Here is a 19,632-nt window from a genome sequence, read left to right as displayed (position 1 = left end):
TTAGACAAGTTCTCTATCACTCTGGAAGAGGGAGAGTGGTCTCTTACCAAGGAGAATTACCAGAAGTCACTGTAATGTACTGGAGCCAGTCTCCAAGTTTATAATCATATGAACCAAAGGGAGTGGCCCCAAAGCTGTGGGAATCACCACGAGGTGTTGTGGTTTGCATAGAGGTAATCTGTATCCAAGTTGCATACTAGGTTCAACCCAGCTTAATTGGTGGTTCCTTAATTAATCCAAGGCCAGTCACCTTATGGCCATTCTCTTCCCATAAACCAGTCAGCAACCTGCTGCCTACTCTGATCATTCCCAGGAAGTCATTGAGTCACCTAATCAATGCTTCTATTATCTAGCCAGGCATGATCCATCCTCTGGATATGGTAGAGGCGTCTCTCCCCCATGGTTTGCGTCAATTTCATTTCTCTCTCATATAGCTCTCTCAATAGTGCATATCGTCCCTGCTGTGACCTGAGCAAGTAGAGGGAATGTTCCCCAGAGATTAGGTGAATTGGGATAGCACACCATGCCGTGGTCAAAGACATGAAAGAGAAAGTCCCTTTGGTGTTACAAATAGCAATTTGCACCACATGCTGGTGTATCTATGAGACTGTAAGAAAGTGGTGAGAGGTGTAACTGCAAGTGATCGTTTGGAGTTTCTGTTTGACCAGACATGCCAAGGGGGAAGGTCCTTCCGTTCACAAATTGTAAAATTCTTGACAACTTTTTCCAATGGGTGGAAGTTGGTAAAGTGTAAATATGTTAGATTAACCGTCTAATTCATCCCATGTATTCATTTATTGATTGAGGAAAAGAGGTCTATGTCCGACTGTTTGAAAGAACATGACATAGCAGATAGAGTGGGCTGAATTTTGCGCTTGATCAAGTGGAGCATTAAGTGGATCGCCAGTGGATCGACAGCTATCGTAACTGTGCTCCGCTGAGAGAGCAAACAGTCGAGAGCACTTCGGTTGACGATCAGGATTCATGGAGTGTCTGTGATCGGGTTTGCACGACCCGCATGGCTGACTCATAATAACATTAACACCATCACTAAGATGCATACACATTCCAAGTGATTTGGCAGGAAATAAATTTATTGGTTATTGACAGTAGTAATGTGTGCATAGTGACACTGGATTGAGGGGAATGCATGCTGGGATGTCACGATTCTGACCGTTGTGTATCGATGCGACGTATGGAATGTACAGCAGGTGGTGTCGATAGCGTCCAAAGTCGTGTTTCACTGATTGTGTGTTGAACCCTTTTCAAAATTGTAAGTTTGTCTTATAGCTGTGATGAAATAACAGCGAATAGTCTTTCTCTGTCCTGGTGTTGTGGGCTTCTCTGTCTTGCTATATTTGGTTCGTTTTCCCTGCAACTTCATCTCATTCTTCTGTCAGTCCATTAGTCAGATTAGCCGCATGTGTCGGTCTTCCACATTGTCATTTTATGTTGTAATAGACAAAAAACCATCTTGATCTTTGCCATTCCTTTTTCAACCATATTGGCTCACCAGTGTCCATTGTTCATTTTGTGCATGTTTCATGTTTGAAAGTAGCGGATTAACAATAGCTAATGTTACAAAGGGCCCCATGAGTGAATCATAATATCTTATATTTCCTTGTACACGACACCCTGATTCAGCTGTCATGTCATCTGCCCATGTCTCCATGTCGTCTGGTGTCATCCTTGTCACTTATAATCAAGAAATGATTACAAGATTTGAGGAATAATTATCATCCAACTGTCAAGTTGTCAAGGGCATTGGAAGTGTACAGACAGAAGGTCAGGCAATCTTAGTCAAAGAAACCTCAAGTTCATTTGGGGGTCCCAGGAGATTTCTGCTGGTTCTTGAAATGCAAATAGCACCTTCTATCCACTTCTTGAAGTGATGTGCCTTGGTGTCAAGTGAGGTTAAGCTTCTGAAAGTTGGCAATGGTGCTGTAGTGTGCAGTCTGTTCAGCTGTTTCAGTGGACCCCTATTATATTTGTCTTTTTCTGAACACCTTTTGTATTTCATGTTCATGTAATGCTAGCTGTTTCTGTCCAGACAACTAGACAAAAGTCTGACATACTTGATCACCCATTATCGTTATGACAGATTTTAACCTGACCACCCAGGTCTCCACTTACCCATCCTTATTTATGCAATTAAAGAACAACTTTACTGATGATTAGAAGTCATAGAACTGTCATAGAGGATGAACTGTCTCAAAAGCCTATTTCCGCTTGCTAGAAATGGTAAATTAAATTCTAGTGGTTATGGTCTGTTTATCAAGTGGGGGTTGTATAATGGTGCAAGAATTGAAGATAATGGTGAAAGAATCAGACAAGATCAGTTAGAGATGTGGGGCCCAGGAGTGTGCCATAATTGTTTCTAAATGGACCAGGAATGCGATTCAGCATTGTCCATCCCTTAACATTCCAATACAAAATACCCTCTTGTGTAAACTCTCCAATTTTGTCACTGGGGTTGTATTCTGAGCCATTATGTAATGGGAAATTGAATAAAGGAGGCTGTGGTTACATTTGGCAAATAGAAACACCAAAAGTGTCATGTCTGGGGGCATTTCAGTGCTGTATTTAAGATCTTTTGTTAGCTCACTGTTGGACCAACTTCCTTGGCTGTGGGCAACTTTGGCACCAAATTTCAAGGTACTTTGGCAACTCTGGCTTTTGTTGCTGCAAAGACTTTTTATCGCAAGGAGGAAACAAGAACTTAGTTAATCATATACATTGGTTTGAAGAAGACAAGCTGACTTGTTATCTATCTGTCTTCCTCATCCTGACAATATCCAGACCAGTTTATCTCTTCCAGTCTATCACCTTCTAATACTCATTGATAAAAATCTTGATGCTAAATGCCTTTCTTTTTCTTTGCTTCCCTTGGCTTCCTCCGATTTCCCTTACAACAATACCTGCTGCTCTTGGTCGGTCCATCATTCGCTATCGAACTACCTGCTTCTGACAAACAACATCCTGATATAAAGACATTTTCATGTTCCACCTCAGCTTAATACCTGTTGTCGACATCGGAATCGCATAAATCTTCACAAGTTTGAAAGCCACAGCATTCTAATGAACAACTTTATGGTTAGAAATTGCCACATGATCATAACTCACCATGAATCACTGCCAAGAGATCACTAATATTACTCAGGCCAGCCTTAAAACATCAGATTCATGATACTCAAACTTGTCATTAATCATAATTACACCAGATTTAACATCTCCTCTTTCATAATTCCATGGCGTTCCTTCAGATATCCTCTAATTAAGGGATAGGAAATGTGTTTTTCTTCCATTTTCTTCCGCTTAACATCATCATTTTGTCGAGTTGTATTGTTATTTGAGATACTGGCAATTCAGTTTGAAAGTAGGATCATGTTGCTCTTGATGACCAATTCTTTGAATGGGTCGTGTTGTGTTTTCTTTCATTGAAGAGGCATCTCAGGGTCACTTGACACCAACCAGCTGAATGTTTATAGTAGTATTTGTCTTAACCAAGAAACAGACGCCATCTTTCCCGAGCACTGCCATCAGAATCCTATCTATTTCTTCCTTGAACAGATAGGACGTGCTGGAACAAATCACATTTTTTGCAAGAACACCAGATAAGCGCCAGCTATGACCTCATCAGATCTTCTTTAGAACGCTTCCCCCATGTCGCCAATCGTCTTACAGCATATGTTTTCTGGTGAAGTGAACCGTTGGAACCTATTGTGTCTCTAACGAGTGCAGTTGGTTGGAAACTCTAATTATGAACTGTTCAGTTAAGATCCTACATGAAGTGCTTCAGCGTGGCGTTCTTCCTCGCCTTCCTCGGTCTCCGTGGACAAAGTTTAATCACACAGTTCTCTGGGTGGCTTTAGGTCAGTTCATTGTCTTTGTCCTGCTTCCCCAAGGGACGTAACTCATTACTGTGGCTGGGGGGTCAGGGGATTCGAACTGCATCACACAATCAAATACAGTAATCAAATTTTATGATTATCTGAGAAATTAGTTGAAGCAAATCTACCTGCAGTTTCAATTTATTGCCGAAATGGGTTTTATTGCAAGAATTTTCAGTTGCTGGGTAACTGATGACATTTTCGTGCTTCACGATAGGTTTCTTATGGCTACGGTAGGGTAATTACAGTTGTCGCCAATAGTAGCCACAGAGTATCATGTCTCCATCTGTTCTTGGCAAAAGACAAAGACGTGACGTATTTATGTTTAAGATTTTCTGGAAGGACATTAGTGTTGCTAGAGCTAAGCAAACACTGTGGTAGCTTAATGGTGCATTAGTGGTTATGATATGGTGAACCAGGCAGGACCTTGGGGTGCAATCAAACTAAGGATTCTTCATCTAATTTAAAATTAATTTGTTTGAGTCTCTTGATATATGGCATCATAATTTTCCAGATTGCTCAGTAGAGATTCTGTTTGAGGTAGTGTGACCTTAAGTGGTAAGGCGTGGAGTTATAGCAACCCTGGTGTGGAAATGCAGCTGATGCAATCATATATGCAGTTATGTTTGGACATAAAGCATTTGTTCATGCCTTGAAACCAAATTCTCAGCAAGAATCATAGCTATGAATACATAAAACGCGTCAAACAATTTTGTTCATACAACCACTCCTTTTAGGTCAAGATCCTCATCCAAGCTGACTTATAATTGCACAGCAGTACCAACATGAGTAAAAAATTCAAACACTTCCCCAAGAGTAACCTCCAGGCTAGACTAATGTTCAACATTGACATAAATTTGTATTTTGGGAATAATGGATTCATACACTGACTGTTCCTTTGGGTATCAATCATTAATGCAGTTTATTTGTGTGGACCGAGATTACCTAATAACTGGTCACTGCGTGTTCTCCCCTTGCAATGGTCATGTTAATTATTTATGGCAAATCTGTACTCGGTGACTCATGTACCCCTCGTAGCCAGCTTGCGTAGCGAATGTTAGCATCAGTATTCTTGTCAGAGTGATAATACCTCATCGTTGGCATCCCGAATACCCCGTGGGCCCTGGCTGCAAACATAACTTATCCTGATCGCTTGCCGAGCAGAACGTCTGGCCTCTGATTCCTGACAGCAAAAAAGCATTACTTAGTCATTCCAAATTCCATCAGTCATAAACTTTTTTAGACAAAAAAACATGAAAACCACCTTAAGCTTTTTTCTTAAGTCTGGCGGGAATATTTTTTCATTGTTGATCCGTTTTATTTGGAATCAATAAAGAATGAGGATGAGGGCTCGCATTAAAGTTTTATTTAATGTTTTGCGACTGGTCCGTTGGGAACAACAGATGAATAGTTTTAGATGGAAAAAAGGAGAAGAGCTTTTTCTGAACGCATTGAGGGAATGGCTAAAATGAACTGCTAAGTATGGATGATGAAGGAGAAACTTGACTGCTTTAGGTGTGGGTAAGGCTAAATGAAATAGTGAGGTTTCTATGACTTAAGACGAAGGCATTGTGTCATAACTAAAGGAATGGCAATGAGAGATTCTGATGTCAGCAGGGTCAGCGTGTATTTCATTGGTTATACATTCTTACAAGGCAATTACGAGGAAAAATTGCCCTAACCAAAGATGATGAGTCCATCTCTTGCCGCAAAAATTTAATAATCGGACATCACAATGCATTATGGATAACGTAATGAATAATTGCATGATCTGAGGAGATGAGTTGATTGGTTCAGCAGCAAATTAATTGGTTAACGCAACTTGATCTCGTTATAGGAGGATTATTCATTTGGGTTGCAGGGAGAAGAATGCAATTTCTGTGTTATCCTGTTACAGCCTTTGTAGTGTAATATCCAGGACACCTGCTTTGTTGAGACATCCTGTAGAGTCATGTCCATAATATGAGACTGGGCAGCAAATGATTCGCCCTTGGTAAGCCAAAGGAAATTATTGGACTCATTCACCTAGCAGTTCTCCAGTATTGGTTTTTTGGTAAAAATAGATGAGTTTACTTTAGATTTTGAGAAAAACTTTCTTCATGTCTGAGATTGGAATCAAAGAAAGCTAATTTTGGAACAAGTGAAAGCTGAATTTTGAACGAAAGGATATTGGTAAAGAATAAACCTTTGCTTCTGCTTACAAGTGCCAGACATGCCTTTTATGGTATGATGTTTATCACAAGAGTTGTAACGTCTCCTTCTTTGAGGAGCCAAACTTTTCTTAACCTTGCGTAAACACATCAAAAGTATGAATGAAGTACAACCACACTTTGTGTGTAAGTTCTCACAAGTTCTTATGATCTCTTTTAGTGTCTGAAGTTCCTTTGTGGTAAGTCGTGTTTGATCATTTGATACATCTGCATCTTCAAATCATCATATGGGGTAGTCCTTTTGAAACCAAACTCTGACGTGTCCTGACCAAATATGGTAGTTTGGCTGGGTACCACTTCCTGCACGCTATTCAGATGAGGTTGACCTTTTCGGATAAAAAATTACCATGTTCTTTCATCCTTGCAGGCATTCCTACAAAACCCAGTAGTATAGGTTACTTAATAAATGGCATGGTCGGCTTATAATCCTCTCAACATCAGACAAGTTTGAGTGTAAATCCAGATTGAAATTGCCGGAAATCCCGGAAACAGTCTTTCCTTGACTATATATGGTGCTAGGAAATCCTGGCGTTGGACGTGGTTGAATTGTTTACAACCGGAACCTTCAGCTTTCCTCATTTCCAGCTCATCCTAAAAGCAAAGCAAAAGTCCTATCTGTGAAACTATTTGTTTGGTCTCTAAAACATTCATTTCAATTCATTTGGCATTCGTTTCCCATGGTCTTCCAATTATATCTCTCTGTATCTGTCTCTTTCCATACACTTACCTTCTTGAAGTCACTGTCAGTCATACCAATCACAGACAGTCATCGACTGCTTCTCTTGGTCAGCAAAGTGACCATACACTTCACACCACTTGACGATGTCCATTATTTCTGGTGTTGTCACAGAATGGCCGAAACCTCTCAAATGGTGACTAACTCCAAACTGACCCAAGGCACATGGGCAATATTCATATTTACTTCCGTGTGTGTACCTTTCTATTCTCCGATATTGTATCAAGATGGGCTTGGTTGTTCCAAGTTCATCCCATCATACATTAGAAATGGACACATATTCTCAGATGCGCTTATCTGCAAGTCATAGTTAAGGTGAAAAACTGGTTACAAAATATGTCTTTCCTTCCACCCTACGGCAACACTCTTCATCTCGAAAACAACCTTATAGCCTTTATTTTCTCCCTCTAACGCTTTCCACTACTGTTTATCTTATTTTGCCCTTAAGCTAGCAACAATGATTACACGCACTGCTGGAGAGTTGGGAAAACATCGTTTCGTTTCTTTTCTCTGATGTGTTTAAGCATTTCATAAGATGTGATTTTTTGCCCCTCCTTTGCCAAGTCACTGTTGATCAGCCTGAAGGAACGTAGCAGATAAAACACAACCAAGTGAGGGAAAGAAAGTCATCAGCATCGAATCAAGATGCTCTCTGTAATATCAAAACAAATTAATAAATTACAAGGATATTATTGAGATGACACATTTGAGAAGATTCACTGTTAGTGAGTCATCTTCAGTTGAAGATAAAATGAAATTTTTAAAATTCACGCAACATTTTGTCTCTTTTTCTCTCACGTAATTTCACACTTCCTTTCAAATGTCAGTTTCTAGACGTGCATGATTCCTCACCCAAAAGAAAGGCAAAATTCACAGAGTATTTTGTTAGCTAATGCTGCCCCATCCATCCAAGTTCATGTCCATTGATCAAATTGGTTCACAAAGCCAAAGAGCATTTTGTCATGCTATCGTGCACTCACCGTATCTCACTGACAGGGAACATGCATCACAAGTTTATCAATATTGCATTCAGGCCATTATTAAACGAAAGTAGACCTTCTTGTTCTGCGAAGAGGTCCCATTAACTATGCAAGCTATCAACAATACGAGACATGTTTTTCGACAATTTGAGTGTCAGCACTCGATGTATCCATGAATTTCCAGTACAGTCATGAAAATTTGATTCTTGCTCTCAGCAGGCAATATTTTGTCACAGCTTTTTTGCCAGCGAACACTAGTATTGGTGAATCAATTTTGTTCCGATATGATAGTTGAAAGTTTCCAAAAGTGGTTTGAGAAAAGATTCTCAAAGGCTTTATCCTTCAGTTTGAATGCCATGAAAAAGCTCACTTTATCGAGTTTATGAAATGAACCTCAAATATGATACTTTAAAGTGAAATCTTACATTTTATCCCCTGATATCAGCCTAGCATAGATTCTGCTTGGAACAAAGGGGATTTTCCCCTTCCTCTCCATTGTTGTAAACAGATAACATCGCCTGCAGTAGTATCTTCATATTACAAGTAATAACACCTCGTTGTCCTGACGGAGCTTCCTGGACCAACGCCCATCATCCGACATCAAAGTCGCAGTGGTGCTTCATAAGACTAATTACTACTCACCTAGTCGCATCATTACACGAAAAGAGTACAATGATCCTAATAGATGTGCAGACAATAAAAATCCATTCAAACAGGATGTTTTGTCATCTGCTGCGATCAGGAGTGATCAGATTTATTGGTGTCTGAGGTGATCAGATTCAAAACTTCTTCGTGATTATTCTTTTTGCTTTTGAACAACCCGACCCGTCTCGCCAATCTCCGGAGTCAAATTCTGTGAGTGGCTTCTAGTATCTCTTTGATCCTGTCTGCAACTCTTTCATCATATTTTGTAACTGAGCTGTATCCTATTGTGCTCTTATATGTCGATCGAGATGAGCTGATTCAGCAAGAAAAGTGATATGAAGTAATCACTCCACTGATCTTACCATTAGTGTAATGAGTAAATTGCGTGGAAAAATAGTCTGTGCATGGATTTGGTTGGGTTACTCTGCCTGTCTGTAGCTTGTTTAGATCCATCTCCTTTTCAAAGTACTAGAGGTAAGGTAAGCTTAATGTGACAGTATAATTGCATGAACATGCAACTTCTTTAACTATTGTCTATAAAGTCCTTTTACCGTTGTCAACAATTTCTTATCAAAGTGTTGGAATTTCGTTCTCCTTTTGAGTTGTTTAATTGAAACGCATCACCAATGACTCTGACTCAAGCAGTAATGCTGTAATTAGGATGACAATGCTATGATGTAACATTCCTAATAATCCGGTTGTCAACCCGTGGCAATATCTTGCCCAAAGGAAGATCCTGGTGGATACCTTTGCATTTTCCTTCCTGACAAATAATGCTTTGCATCATATTTCTATGCAGTAATGCAATTCTGCAAATATTGCCATTCGTTATAAATTCTAAACATGCAATCCCTACCAGTAGCAGTATCTGGGCAGGACTGATCACAATTCATTGCTTCTCGCCAACCGTTCGCCCAGTGGCTGCAGCGGTGTGTTCAGGATAACAATGACATGACGGCGATGCCCCAAGTGCTATCGCTGTCAGTCTCAGGTGCAGGGAAGCAGCTAGCCACAATCGACCAATAATATTAGTTGTCTTCTGAGCGCCTGCAATGACTTGATAATGAAATCCATTGTTTGGCGATAATGGGGATTCCATGCTCACATAGAGTTGGAAATGACAACTAAAGCCAGACAATCTAAACCTGACTTGGAACTCCAGTAGAATTCGTGCAGTAACTTAAACACCTGGGTGAAGATCATCATGTACTCTTAGGGTGAGACTTTTTAAATCTTGATTCATCTAGGCTAACACTTGATAGGTTAGCATTGTTCAAGTTATTTGTCCGTATGACAATCATGCCGGATTAAGTGCACAGGCAGCCACTGTGCAAACATATTCACTTTCATACCGTCACTAATATGCTGTCTTTATCAGCGTTTGGCAAACACTGCCATTTTGGTGTAATTAAAATGAGCCGTGGAATATCGAAGGTGGACATCACACTTCTCAGTAATTTGTTTGACGCTGCTCATGTAATTTGTTAACCTGTGTTCTCAGGGTAACCACAATTGTATTAGCTTTGTAACGAAAGACCGAACGAATCTTTCTGATGATATTGTTTCACACAATGTAACACCAAAGAAGACCTTAAGTCTATTTGAGGAAGTGGTACTCCCAAAAGGGTCTCAATTCGCCTTCGGAGATTAGGTCGCCCTGCTGTAATTTCCTGCCTTTGTCTTAAGCCCTTTGAGGGGGTCAAGCAAAGGGCTGATACCCAATTTGTCCTAGCTCCTTACTAAGAAATGATTGATTGAAAGGCTGTCAGTATCTTTGGAACGTCCCTCACTTCCTCTACTGATCAGGGCTTGAGCAAGCAATCCATGTCTAAAGGCTGCAACTTTGAATGAAACTGAGGATATGGGGTCGCAAATGGTTAAACTACAGGAAAATACTGATCACTCTCGCTGGCAGAAAAAAGCACCAGTTTACCTCGTAAGTTAGTCAATGCAATTGTGAGGCAAAACACTGCTTTGAAGTGCCAAGACAATGCCATCTTCAAAGTTCAATTACCCTTGAGTTCTTCAGGCTCGTTTCATCGTTAATCCATTGTCTCTTTTTGCTTTCTGACCCTGTGCCGAGTGTATTGAATGACTCACTCCTGGTCGATTTCAAAGCAGACGCCAAAAAAGTAGCAATGTTAAAAAATCAAAGAGGAAAAAAATGGCTAATTAGGAAAAGGATTTGTTGGCTCTTCATTGGTTTTGGTCCACCACTGCAGCCAGGATCGAATTGCCTTTGTCGCGGTGGACTGACGATCAGGCTAATTATATTTGGTTTGAGTGGACAGCTTCTTGGATACATATGCCTCTCTTGTGAAGTCTAGCCAAACATTGTGCCCTTTGGGTACTAATGATGATCAGTGCTTTGACTGTTATGAACATTAGTTTATTGGCAGTTGCAGTGCATCAATCTGTCAGATTCACTCATACACATGACGGTCGTTCACTGTCAGAATTGATGCGAAATCGACAATATCCATCATTGTCTTAACGAGAGTTTCTAATTAGGATTCATATATCATCTCAAAAGAGTTGAAACAGAGGCTGCGATGAAAGGGGTTTACTCATGCACGTAATATGACAAAGGGACATTATCGTTGGTCATTGCGGCCACCAGGTCTTTGTACGTTATTAAATGTGCATCTCGCGCAATCGGTTCATAAATCAAACATGGCATCTCGGTTTTAATATTGACGCCATTCCCATGTTTAATTCAACATTCTCTTGCACGATTATTAATTCCGACACTTCGAAGTGTTACCTTGCACAAAGGAAGCGAGGGTAGTTTGCTTTTGACCTTGCGTGCCGCGATGCTATATCGAATTCCCTTATTTGAATACTGTCCACTGGAATCTCTCTTATATCCAGTGTGACCTCCTGGTTTCGTGGTTACTATGTAACCTACTTTACTTATAAAAGGGGAAAGAGAAAACCATATCACCTATTTGGACAACCTGCTTACCTATCTGTTCACTAGAATAACGTTTTTAAAAAACCTTTTTTCTTTGGAGATTCTTCTGGTCATGGTCCACCATAGCATCCCCGATATTTATCGTTGGCGGCCATCTCTAGGTGACACAATGGAGACGTCAAAGTCAAATGCGTCTGACTTCCCTCCTCAATCAATGACATGACTGCCAAGGGTGAGCTTCCGTGCTGACCAGCCACTCGGAAATTAAGATTGCAGTTGACCCTCTACGTCTGCGACTTTAACCTAGTTGATCTCATTGGGATCTGTACTGATGTTAGTGGAGTTTTAGGCTAAGTGCATACTGCTGCACTTTTCAGTTGACGCCACTTGTCAAAATTCAGCCAGATTCCTGGCGATTTTGATTTCATATTTACGCCAAGTAACACTATCGTGTGGCTCAAGTTTCATTGCTGCATTGCCCGCGCATTAGATAATGATGCCGTATTTTGATATAATATCGAATCGATCGGAATAAGAATCTACATCAACCATCATGCAGCAACCTGAGCTGTTCAATGCAGTTTTGTATCAACTGCCAGTTCACTTGGTGCAATATTTCGGCCGCTATTGTCATCGGCACAAGGCCCAGCATGGGGTATCATTATCGAGGTAGAAATGATAAAACACTGGCTACATTTGCTGCGCGCTCTGCACTATTTTTTGACTTGAGAATCCATATGAATTAAAGCATAATCCTGGCTTATGAAGCACCGCAAGTGGTGCATTGTGGTAGAAAAATTAGATGTCAGGTGTGTGCACTATTTCTGGCTGGTATTGTTTAATTGTCATTGTTTGCATCACTTTTCCATCAATAAGTACAGTCAGTGTTGGTTTCTGTGATTCTATTTCAAACTTTATACAGGTACACATGTATCTAGAATTCGAACATTGATCTGAATTTCATTTGCCTGTTTCTTTTTTAGGTGCATGTAGCGTGATTGTTTTGCTCTGTTATAGTTACAAATCTCATTGTGTCCCAACATTAATAATGCCGTCATCTGCGTTTAGACAAAGAAATGAAAGACTGAAATCTGAGAATTTTGCGAGATTTTTTAAATTCCTAATTTCATACAACGGCTGCAGGGAATCGACTCAAGAATTCTGCACCATTTATTTTCATTCAGTCGGGCATGATTCGATCATTTTTGATGGCCACTTACAGTCGTCTGCTCCTATCAAACCTGACCCCGGAGGCCAGGCCTCGTGCTGGAGCTGGATGCCAAGAAATGTGCCTTGGGGACTTGCTATTGTTCGAAAAAGGCCTCGGGAAAAATCGGCTCCATGTTACTCATTCTGCACTCAGCTGGCTCCTTTGTGTCCCTGCCCCACCCATTTGATACAAGTTGCATGCTACTCTTGCATTTGATAATCTTATAATGGATGGTGAAAAAATAAATGAGTTCATTTGTCTTGAAAATAATGGTTACTGATGTCTGACTTTGTCGTCTGCTGGATTAGACAACCCACAACGTCTGCTGAGAAAATGTCCTATTATTTCCTTCTATTACTTTCTTTCAAAGTTCAAACAAACTGAGAAGTGAAAACAGATAAACAAAGAAAGAAAACTTTGACTGCAAATTGAAAAATGTGTTTTGCAACAAAAATGCACTGATGTCGTCGTATCAACATGAAATAAAAAGTGACAGAAAAATGATTCTGACCTCCGTTGTTGTGTTCTTTTGTCATTGTGTGTTCCAATTTGAAACCTCAGACTTTAAAAAGTCAAACACTCAACAAAAGATAATGAAATTTAACCAAGCAAAAAATCAATATGTGAGTCAGCATTGAAAAAAGTCTTTGGACAACTTGTCTCAAATAGTTTTCAATGCCACATTAGAATACAAAAGGTTATTCGAAACTGCAACAATCTCATTCAAATTCAACATTAAAGGATAATAATGCACAATGTTATAACTTTAGGACCTTTGTTATGGTTTGACTCCAAATTCTAAAATAAATTACTATTCAGATTCCAAACCAAAGTTCTTTTTATCCAGAATATGACTCTGAACTTTTGCAAAAAGAAATGACTTTCGTGATGACCTGTCAAAAATAGAATGAGCAATGGTGACTTGGAACGATATCTTAAATTGCCTTTGCCGTCCCTTTCTTGTCAGAGGAATGAGCCACAGCTTCAGTATTCCAAACCAGTGATTATTGGTTCGTTTGGATTGTGTTCACCTATGAACTCATGTTCTGTGATTGGCTTGGCATTATGCAATCGATTGGCTCAATCGAATCATTCCAGAGCCTCTCGTAGTCGCTGTACATTTTGATAGAAGACTCTGGATGTGCTTAGAATAGGTTGATACACATAACAATCTGAGATTCAAAAAGTTCCCTATCATATTTCCTTCCAACTTTATCATAAAGCAAGATTTAAATGCACTGGCGATGAGAGCATTAACACCCTTGGCTGCTGTCAACAATCACGAGCTGCTATTTTAGTTCACATAAATAATTGATCCCAAAACCATTAAGGGTTAGTTTATAGCCACCTTGCGTTCTTCATGGCCAATACTTTAATCACGTTGCTTGAGCAATGGCCAACCTTAGCGCATGGGTAACAACTGGTCCAATCTAACCAACCGAGGAAATATATATGAAAGGATGGTTGGCAAAGAAGTTGGCATAAAATGATATCACTGAAGTCTCAATGGATGCTTTCTTGTTATTTACGGGATCCGGGATGGATGGTTTGTTAGGTTGGAATATGCAATGGTTGAGAAAACATGGATGAGAAATTTTAGTTCCTTGTCACACCGACAGGAGCAGGTCTGTCGATTCGTCAGATTGTTGCTCAGCTTCTGTCTAACATCAAATTGACTTTATCTAACATCTCCAACACTCGGCTTCTGTTGCTATAACCACATTATGGAAGGTTTGCTCATACAGAGGTCGTTGGCCTGTGCAGACAAATACATATAAGTTGATAACTGGAAACAAAGATTGAATAGCTTTCACTATCATATCGAGCTGGTTATACTTAGTGCTTATGAAATAATGGCTGAAATATTAACTAACAAAGTACTTTTGATTTGATTACCCAGACCATAATGACAGTTAAGTGTCCAAGTGGATATTATAACGCTCTATCACACCATAAATCTCATATTGGACTAATTTTTCCCAAACAGCTAGTGCTCTGCTTAAGCTAATGTCGAATGTATATAGAAGTATAAATCTTTGGTACGTACATCTCTGGCATTTTCTCAGTCTGATTTATGATGAATTGAAATTAATGTGATGAGGATTTTGTTGTTGATCCAGAGCAGGAGTAATTTCTTGAACAAACAGCTCTAAAACATATCTGTATTCTGTAACCCTAGTTTCAGGCCGTAAGATTGATATTGAGCTGCCTCGTCGCTAGTGCAAAGGGTGGAACTCCTCGGGTTTAAAGATTCTAATGTTTTATTCATGCCGAGATAGATTTTAATGCCAGCAGCGAACATCAGCATCCATCTGGCTCGGTTGGTTACTATTTTGACCTTGAAACTGACATTCTATTCTCATTACAAATTTAATGTAGCGTAAAACTATGTCAAACATCCATCATTGTTAGAATTCACTCATTAACCCTTGGGTTTGTACATCCATTATTCACATGAGATATGGATTTAGGCAACACTCCACTAAAGTTGAATTGCTTGTTCAGTTAAAGGACCACTCCTGGATTTGTGACCAATCATGAGTAAATGTTTGCTTTTCCCTGACCCGTCACGGAAGTTACGAAACAGATTCTTGGCTGTCTGCCTATCATGCGAAATGAGATGATGACATGGAATGGGATGCGGTGCATCTTGTCATCTTTAGAGACCCCGATCGCATTAAGAACATAACCCTTGTAACATCTTTAAAACAGCTCTAATGATCCTGGAACAGGCCGGTTATTGCTTAGGATTAATATAATGATTCATCAATGGTCACGAAAGGAATTAGAGAGATAGAAACGACAAGTCTCTGGTGCCAAGTGGTAGCGGACATGGACAATGGAACGTAAATCAAAAAACTTGCATGAGTGGAATGAGAATCTGGTGTGAGACACTTGGTTACTAGGGGAGCCATTACGAGGGGGTCAGACTTCCGGACCCATAAAATCTCCGGCGTTTATCGCCCAGAGAGTGGTTAGGTCTGATTGCTGCTTGACTCATAGTGATTTAGGTTCAATTCAAGTAAGCCAGAAAAACATGTATTAATATGTCAGTTTCCATTGTAAATGTACATGCAGTTCTGATCAGTTGCTAAAGAAATTGACTCAAGGGTTTCGGTGATGTGCTAGAACATTGATAGAGTGGCATGGCTATTGTTACACTGGTCATTCTACTGTCTAGAATCTCTGAGGGGCGATAAAGTGTGTCTAACCAAGTATAACTTTGAGGCTGAGTAACACAGTCTTATTACTCAAGGGAGAATCTGTGTCTGATCAGATTTCAGCTATTTTGTTAGCATAAAAAGCCAGATTTTCCCGTAATGATAAAGGACACTTAATTACATAATATGGGTGCCATGGGAAGGCTTATTTCATGAGCTTCAAGTTGTGGCCGTGTGTCCACAAAGTATTCCTGTTCCTACTCCATTATCATGACAGAAGTTCCTCCTCAATTTAGAAGGGTTGCAGACATCTCATCTCTCAGGGGACCCCTTGCCACATTAAGTTCTGGAATTTGACCCTCCCTCTGGAATTCTGTTCATGATTAGCCCCCAGCCCTAATGAATACAACGTATCTTGTTAAGTACATGCCCACCCATTGCCATTCTGAATATCAACCCTTGCTGTGACTGACCAATGTCCTAATTTTGTCCTTAGCAAGTTGCAACCTTCTTGTAGCTGAAGGGTTCAAATTGTCAGCCGTAGGGTACCCCCACTGGCAGGATTTTATTAAACAGAGAGGGACACAATTTGAAGTGGTTTGCCCCTTGCCAGGGTATTAATTAAAACGGTTAGCGATTGCCTCTTCAGAGCCCCTCAATGCAATCCACCAAATGACCCCTGCAAAATGTGAGGAGCCTTTTCGTGACTAGATAATTAGCTCTAGTAAACTCTGTTGGGGGTATGGGGAATTAGGATCATTTTATTGAACCTTTACTCGTGTTTAGAAACCATGTCACTGAATCCCTTACCCTGAGGGTCATCAGAAAGGGTCTCAATTTGACATTGTTAAATCCGTCTGCCAACACTTAAGAAGATTCAGCATCTGCGGAATTATCATTCCGTATTAATCCTGCCCTCATACAAGAAGATTCTAATTGGCTGTACTATTTTGTTAATGAGCACAATTTCATTAAAAACCTAAGACACTATCATATTCTGCTCTCTACTTCCACTGGGTGAGGGGTGGGGGTGGGTTGGTGGTGAACGTGTGTAATATTTATTTTCTTAAAGAGTTAATTACAAGAAAAAGGTCAATGTTAGTTAACAGACATTGGTAATTTGCTATTGTTGATTGCAAACACTGCCATTTAATGGGCCTTCGTTGATTAAAAATTGATTATAGGGGTCACATCCACAACTCCACACACCACACAGGTTTGCTTATCGAAAGAAGTGGAAACGTTATGCATCTCGGGTGACAGGAATGTTTACTACGAATTAACTCAATATCAAACTTATCTCGAAACGTCTCAGATTTGATAAGCGAATGTTTGAACAATAGGACGGGTGTGCCGAGGTCGATTTGACAAGTTTTGATAGAGGTGGCCTAAAGGTTCAAAAGATGGTTGAAATTCCTCGTTGCTGCTCTGTCTGGATAAATTTTGCTTGCTTCTGGCATGTAATCTTTTTCCTAAAAAACTCCGTTGGTGGTCGTCTTGTTCTTCAACCATGTCTTTTGTCACTCCTGTTTTGAAAGAACTTGAGGTGGGCTCCAGATTTATTCCATCAGTTTCTACCTTCTGCTTATACACCTGCATCAACAGATTCGAGAAGTATCCCCAATCTTCTGCTTCTTTTCAATTGAATCTCTTAATTACATCGCGCCAAGGAGAGCGTTTTTTAGCAAACATTACACTTGCGGACCCAAAGTGTCTGCCTTCTTCATAAATATTGACATTTTCTCAAGTTATGCATCCCTGAATCTTGACGTCTGCTGGGAGCCAATCTATTATCCACTTTTCTGCAATTTTCTCACTCAACTCTGACCCGAAATAAAAATATTTGAAATAAACATTGTCATTTGGATCCCAGATGGTTTTCCTGTTCAAAAACGTTGTCGATATCTGGCGTTGTTAAATATCTGGTGTTGTTCGTAGGATTTTCTCCAGCAGGCAAGTCACCCATCCAAGTGTAGCCTCCTCAATGGCTGAATACTGGATCCTGTCAATCAGTGGTTATCTCGTCCATGCTCGGGGCGATAGATTTCAATCTTGTTTTCTGCCATGTCTGCCAACGCAGTATACTCGAAACCTTACGACTTTAATACACAGTTGACTCATGGTGGGCCTCTTCAGCCTCAAGTTGTTTGTACAGTTTTTTGCAGAAGATTTCTGCCTCTGTAGGTCACATCCGTCTTGTCATAATCTTTTGGTAGATTTCTTTCTCATTTGGTGCAACATGGAAAGTGGCTGTGTTTCATTTAAAATGTAAGCTACTCCATTTTCTTCAATTTCTCTGTATTGACTTTTAATCAAGCATGGGGTTCCAACTTTGCTTTTTCTCTGTTCATTTGAGGCCTTGGTCAGGGCCAAGGGGTATTGTTTACAGTTGGCTTAATGCTGAATCCACTCATTCTAAGAAAGATTTCTTCATGTGATCCCATGCTGTGTTTTAGCCTTCAATTTTCACCATTGTTTAGTGATAGAGTGATTCTTGTGCCCATTTTTCCCTTTCCTTTCTTGATGTACGAATCTGGTTGATGTTTAAAGCTGAAAAGTTTCGATGAGTACGGAAGATATGTATGCATGTCTCGATGCAAATGAAGTACTCGAGTAGTGTAAATTATCTATTCGAGTGGTTCCTGTGGTGGAATGTGGACTCCTTGACGCGTCAACAACCTCTGATTTTCCATGCACAATCGTTTAAGAATTCTGGAAAGGGAGAGTTGAGAGTTTTAAAGTTCGTTCCAGTTCAAGTTGTTGTCAACCTAGTGCAAAATTATTGGCTTATGTACTAGAAATCAGACTATTTGAACTGGAAACTTCTTTTTTTATGGAATTTGGATTTATGTCGAAATTTTACAGCGCTTGGACAAATTGGTCACTTACTGAAAATTTCACTGAATAATTTAGAAATGACAAAGAATGATATGAAATCAATGTTTTTTTAAAACCATGCCACACTGGTAATTTAGTGAATTATTTTGCTCATTATGGCTGTTAAAATAGCCTGGAAAGGTGTCATTTGACAGCATTTCCACACACGTATCAATTGATTTAGTCCAATCTCTATTTGAACGCATCATGAACTTGTATTTTCAGAATTCTCCCAAAAGGCGATGTAAGATTTGACTGTGGTCGACACAGTGTGTGATTTCCGTTCGAGAAAAGTGAATTATCGGTAAGTGTCTCTTTTTTTCGGTTGTGGGATTAACTTTTAACTTTAACCAAAAGTGGCAGCACTCTTTAATTAACTAACTCTACGTTTCATTAATGCCGTGCTAATTCTGCAAAAAAATGTTTAATGACTAACATCTGATTTGCGTGTGGTAACTTGAATAATCCAGTCTCACATAATCACAGCACAAGGAGTTCATTTCACTCTATTTTCACTTATTTCACAGTACATTGATGCTGATATAATGTACTAGTGTTTCAAGCCAAAATAGCGTGAAATCGTCTCAATTTCTGTCTTCACCGGAATTTCCTGTTTTCTGGTTGACCTCCACCAAGTCATGTCACATCCATGTCTTCTCGGAAATTGATGCTGAGTTTGAGAATTTGTGTCTAACTGCATGGGGTGCTTTAGTTCTAGTTTCAGGCTGTTAATTCCTTTCTAGCGATCCAATATCTTTTTTATTTGTCTGCGACTCAATTTCGATAATGTCCACTGCCTATTTCATTTGTCCCCTTGCATGCTATTCGAAGACAGTTGATTTCAGTATAGCAGGAAGCCTTCTGTACTGGAAACTCATAATGATATCGGCATACAGTATCCAAACTTTCTAAAAAAACAAGTAGAATTCAATGACACTGTGCTGTCATGACTGTGCTCTATCGCACCGATCTAACCATCCCCCAAGAGACTGATCGTTTTCTATTCAAT

At 39.8% G+C, this 19,632-nt stretch overlaps 1 protein-coding gene across 2 annotated transcripts in view; it reads left to right on the top strand.

Moving 5' to 3' along the window:
• Nucleotides 1-19,632, top strand: part of LOC135487146 (heparan sulfate glucosamine 3-O-sulfotransferase 5-like) — a 249,269-nt gene that overhangs the window by 119,697 nt on the left and 109,940 nt on the right. For both annotated transcript variants that reach the window (XR_010446780.1, XR_010446779.1), the window contains exon 5: nt 18,849-18,927. The gene's annotated coding sequence lies outside the window, so the exon portion shown is untranslated. The remainder of the gene's footprint in view (nt 1-18,848; nt 18,928-19,632) is intronic.

This window comes from Lineus longissimus, chromosome 4 (genome assembly GCF_910592395.1).
Source record: "Lineus longissimus chromosome 4, tnLinLong1.2, whole genome shotgun sequence".
NCBI classification, from domain to species: Eukaryota; Metazoa; Nemertea; class Pilidiophora; order Heteronemertea; family Lineidae; genus Lineus; species Lineus longissimus.
This window is presented reverse-complemented; position numbering and strand designations above follow the sequence as displayed.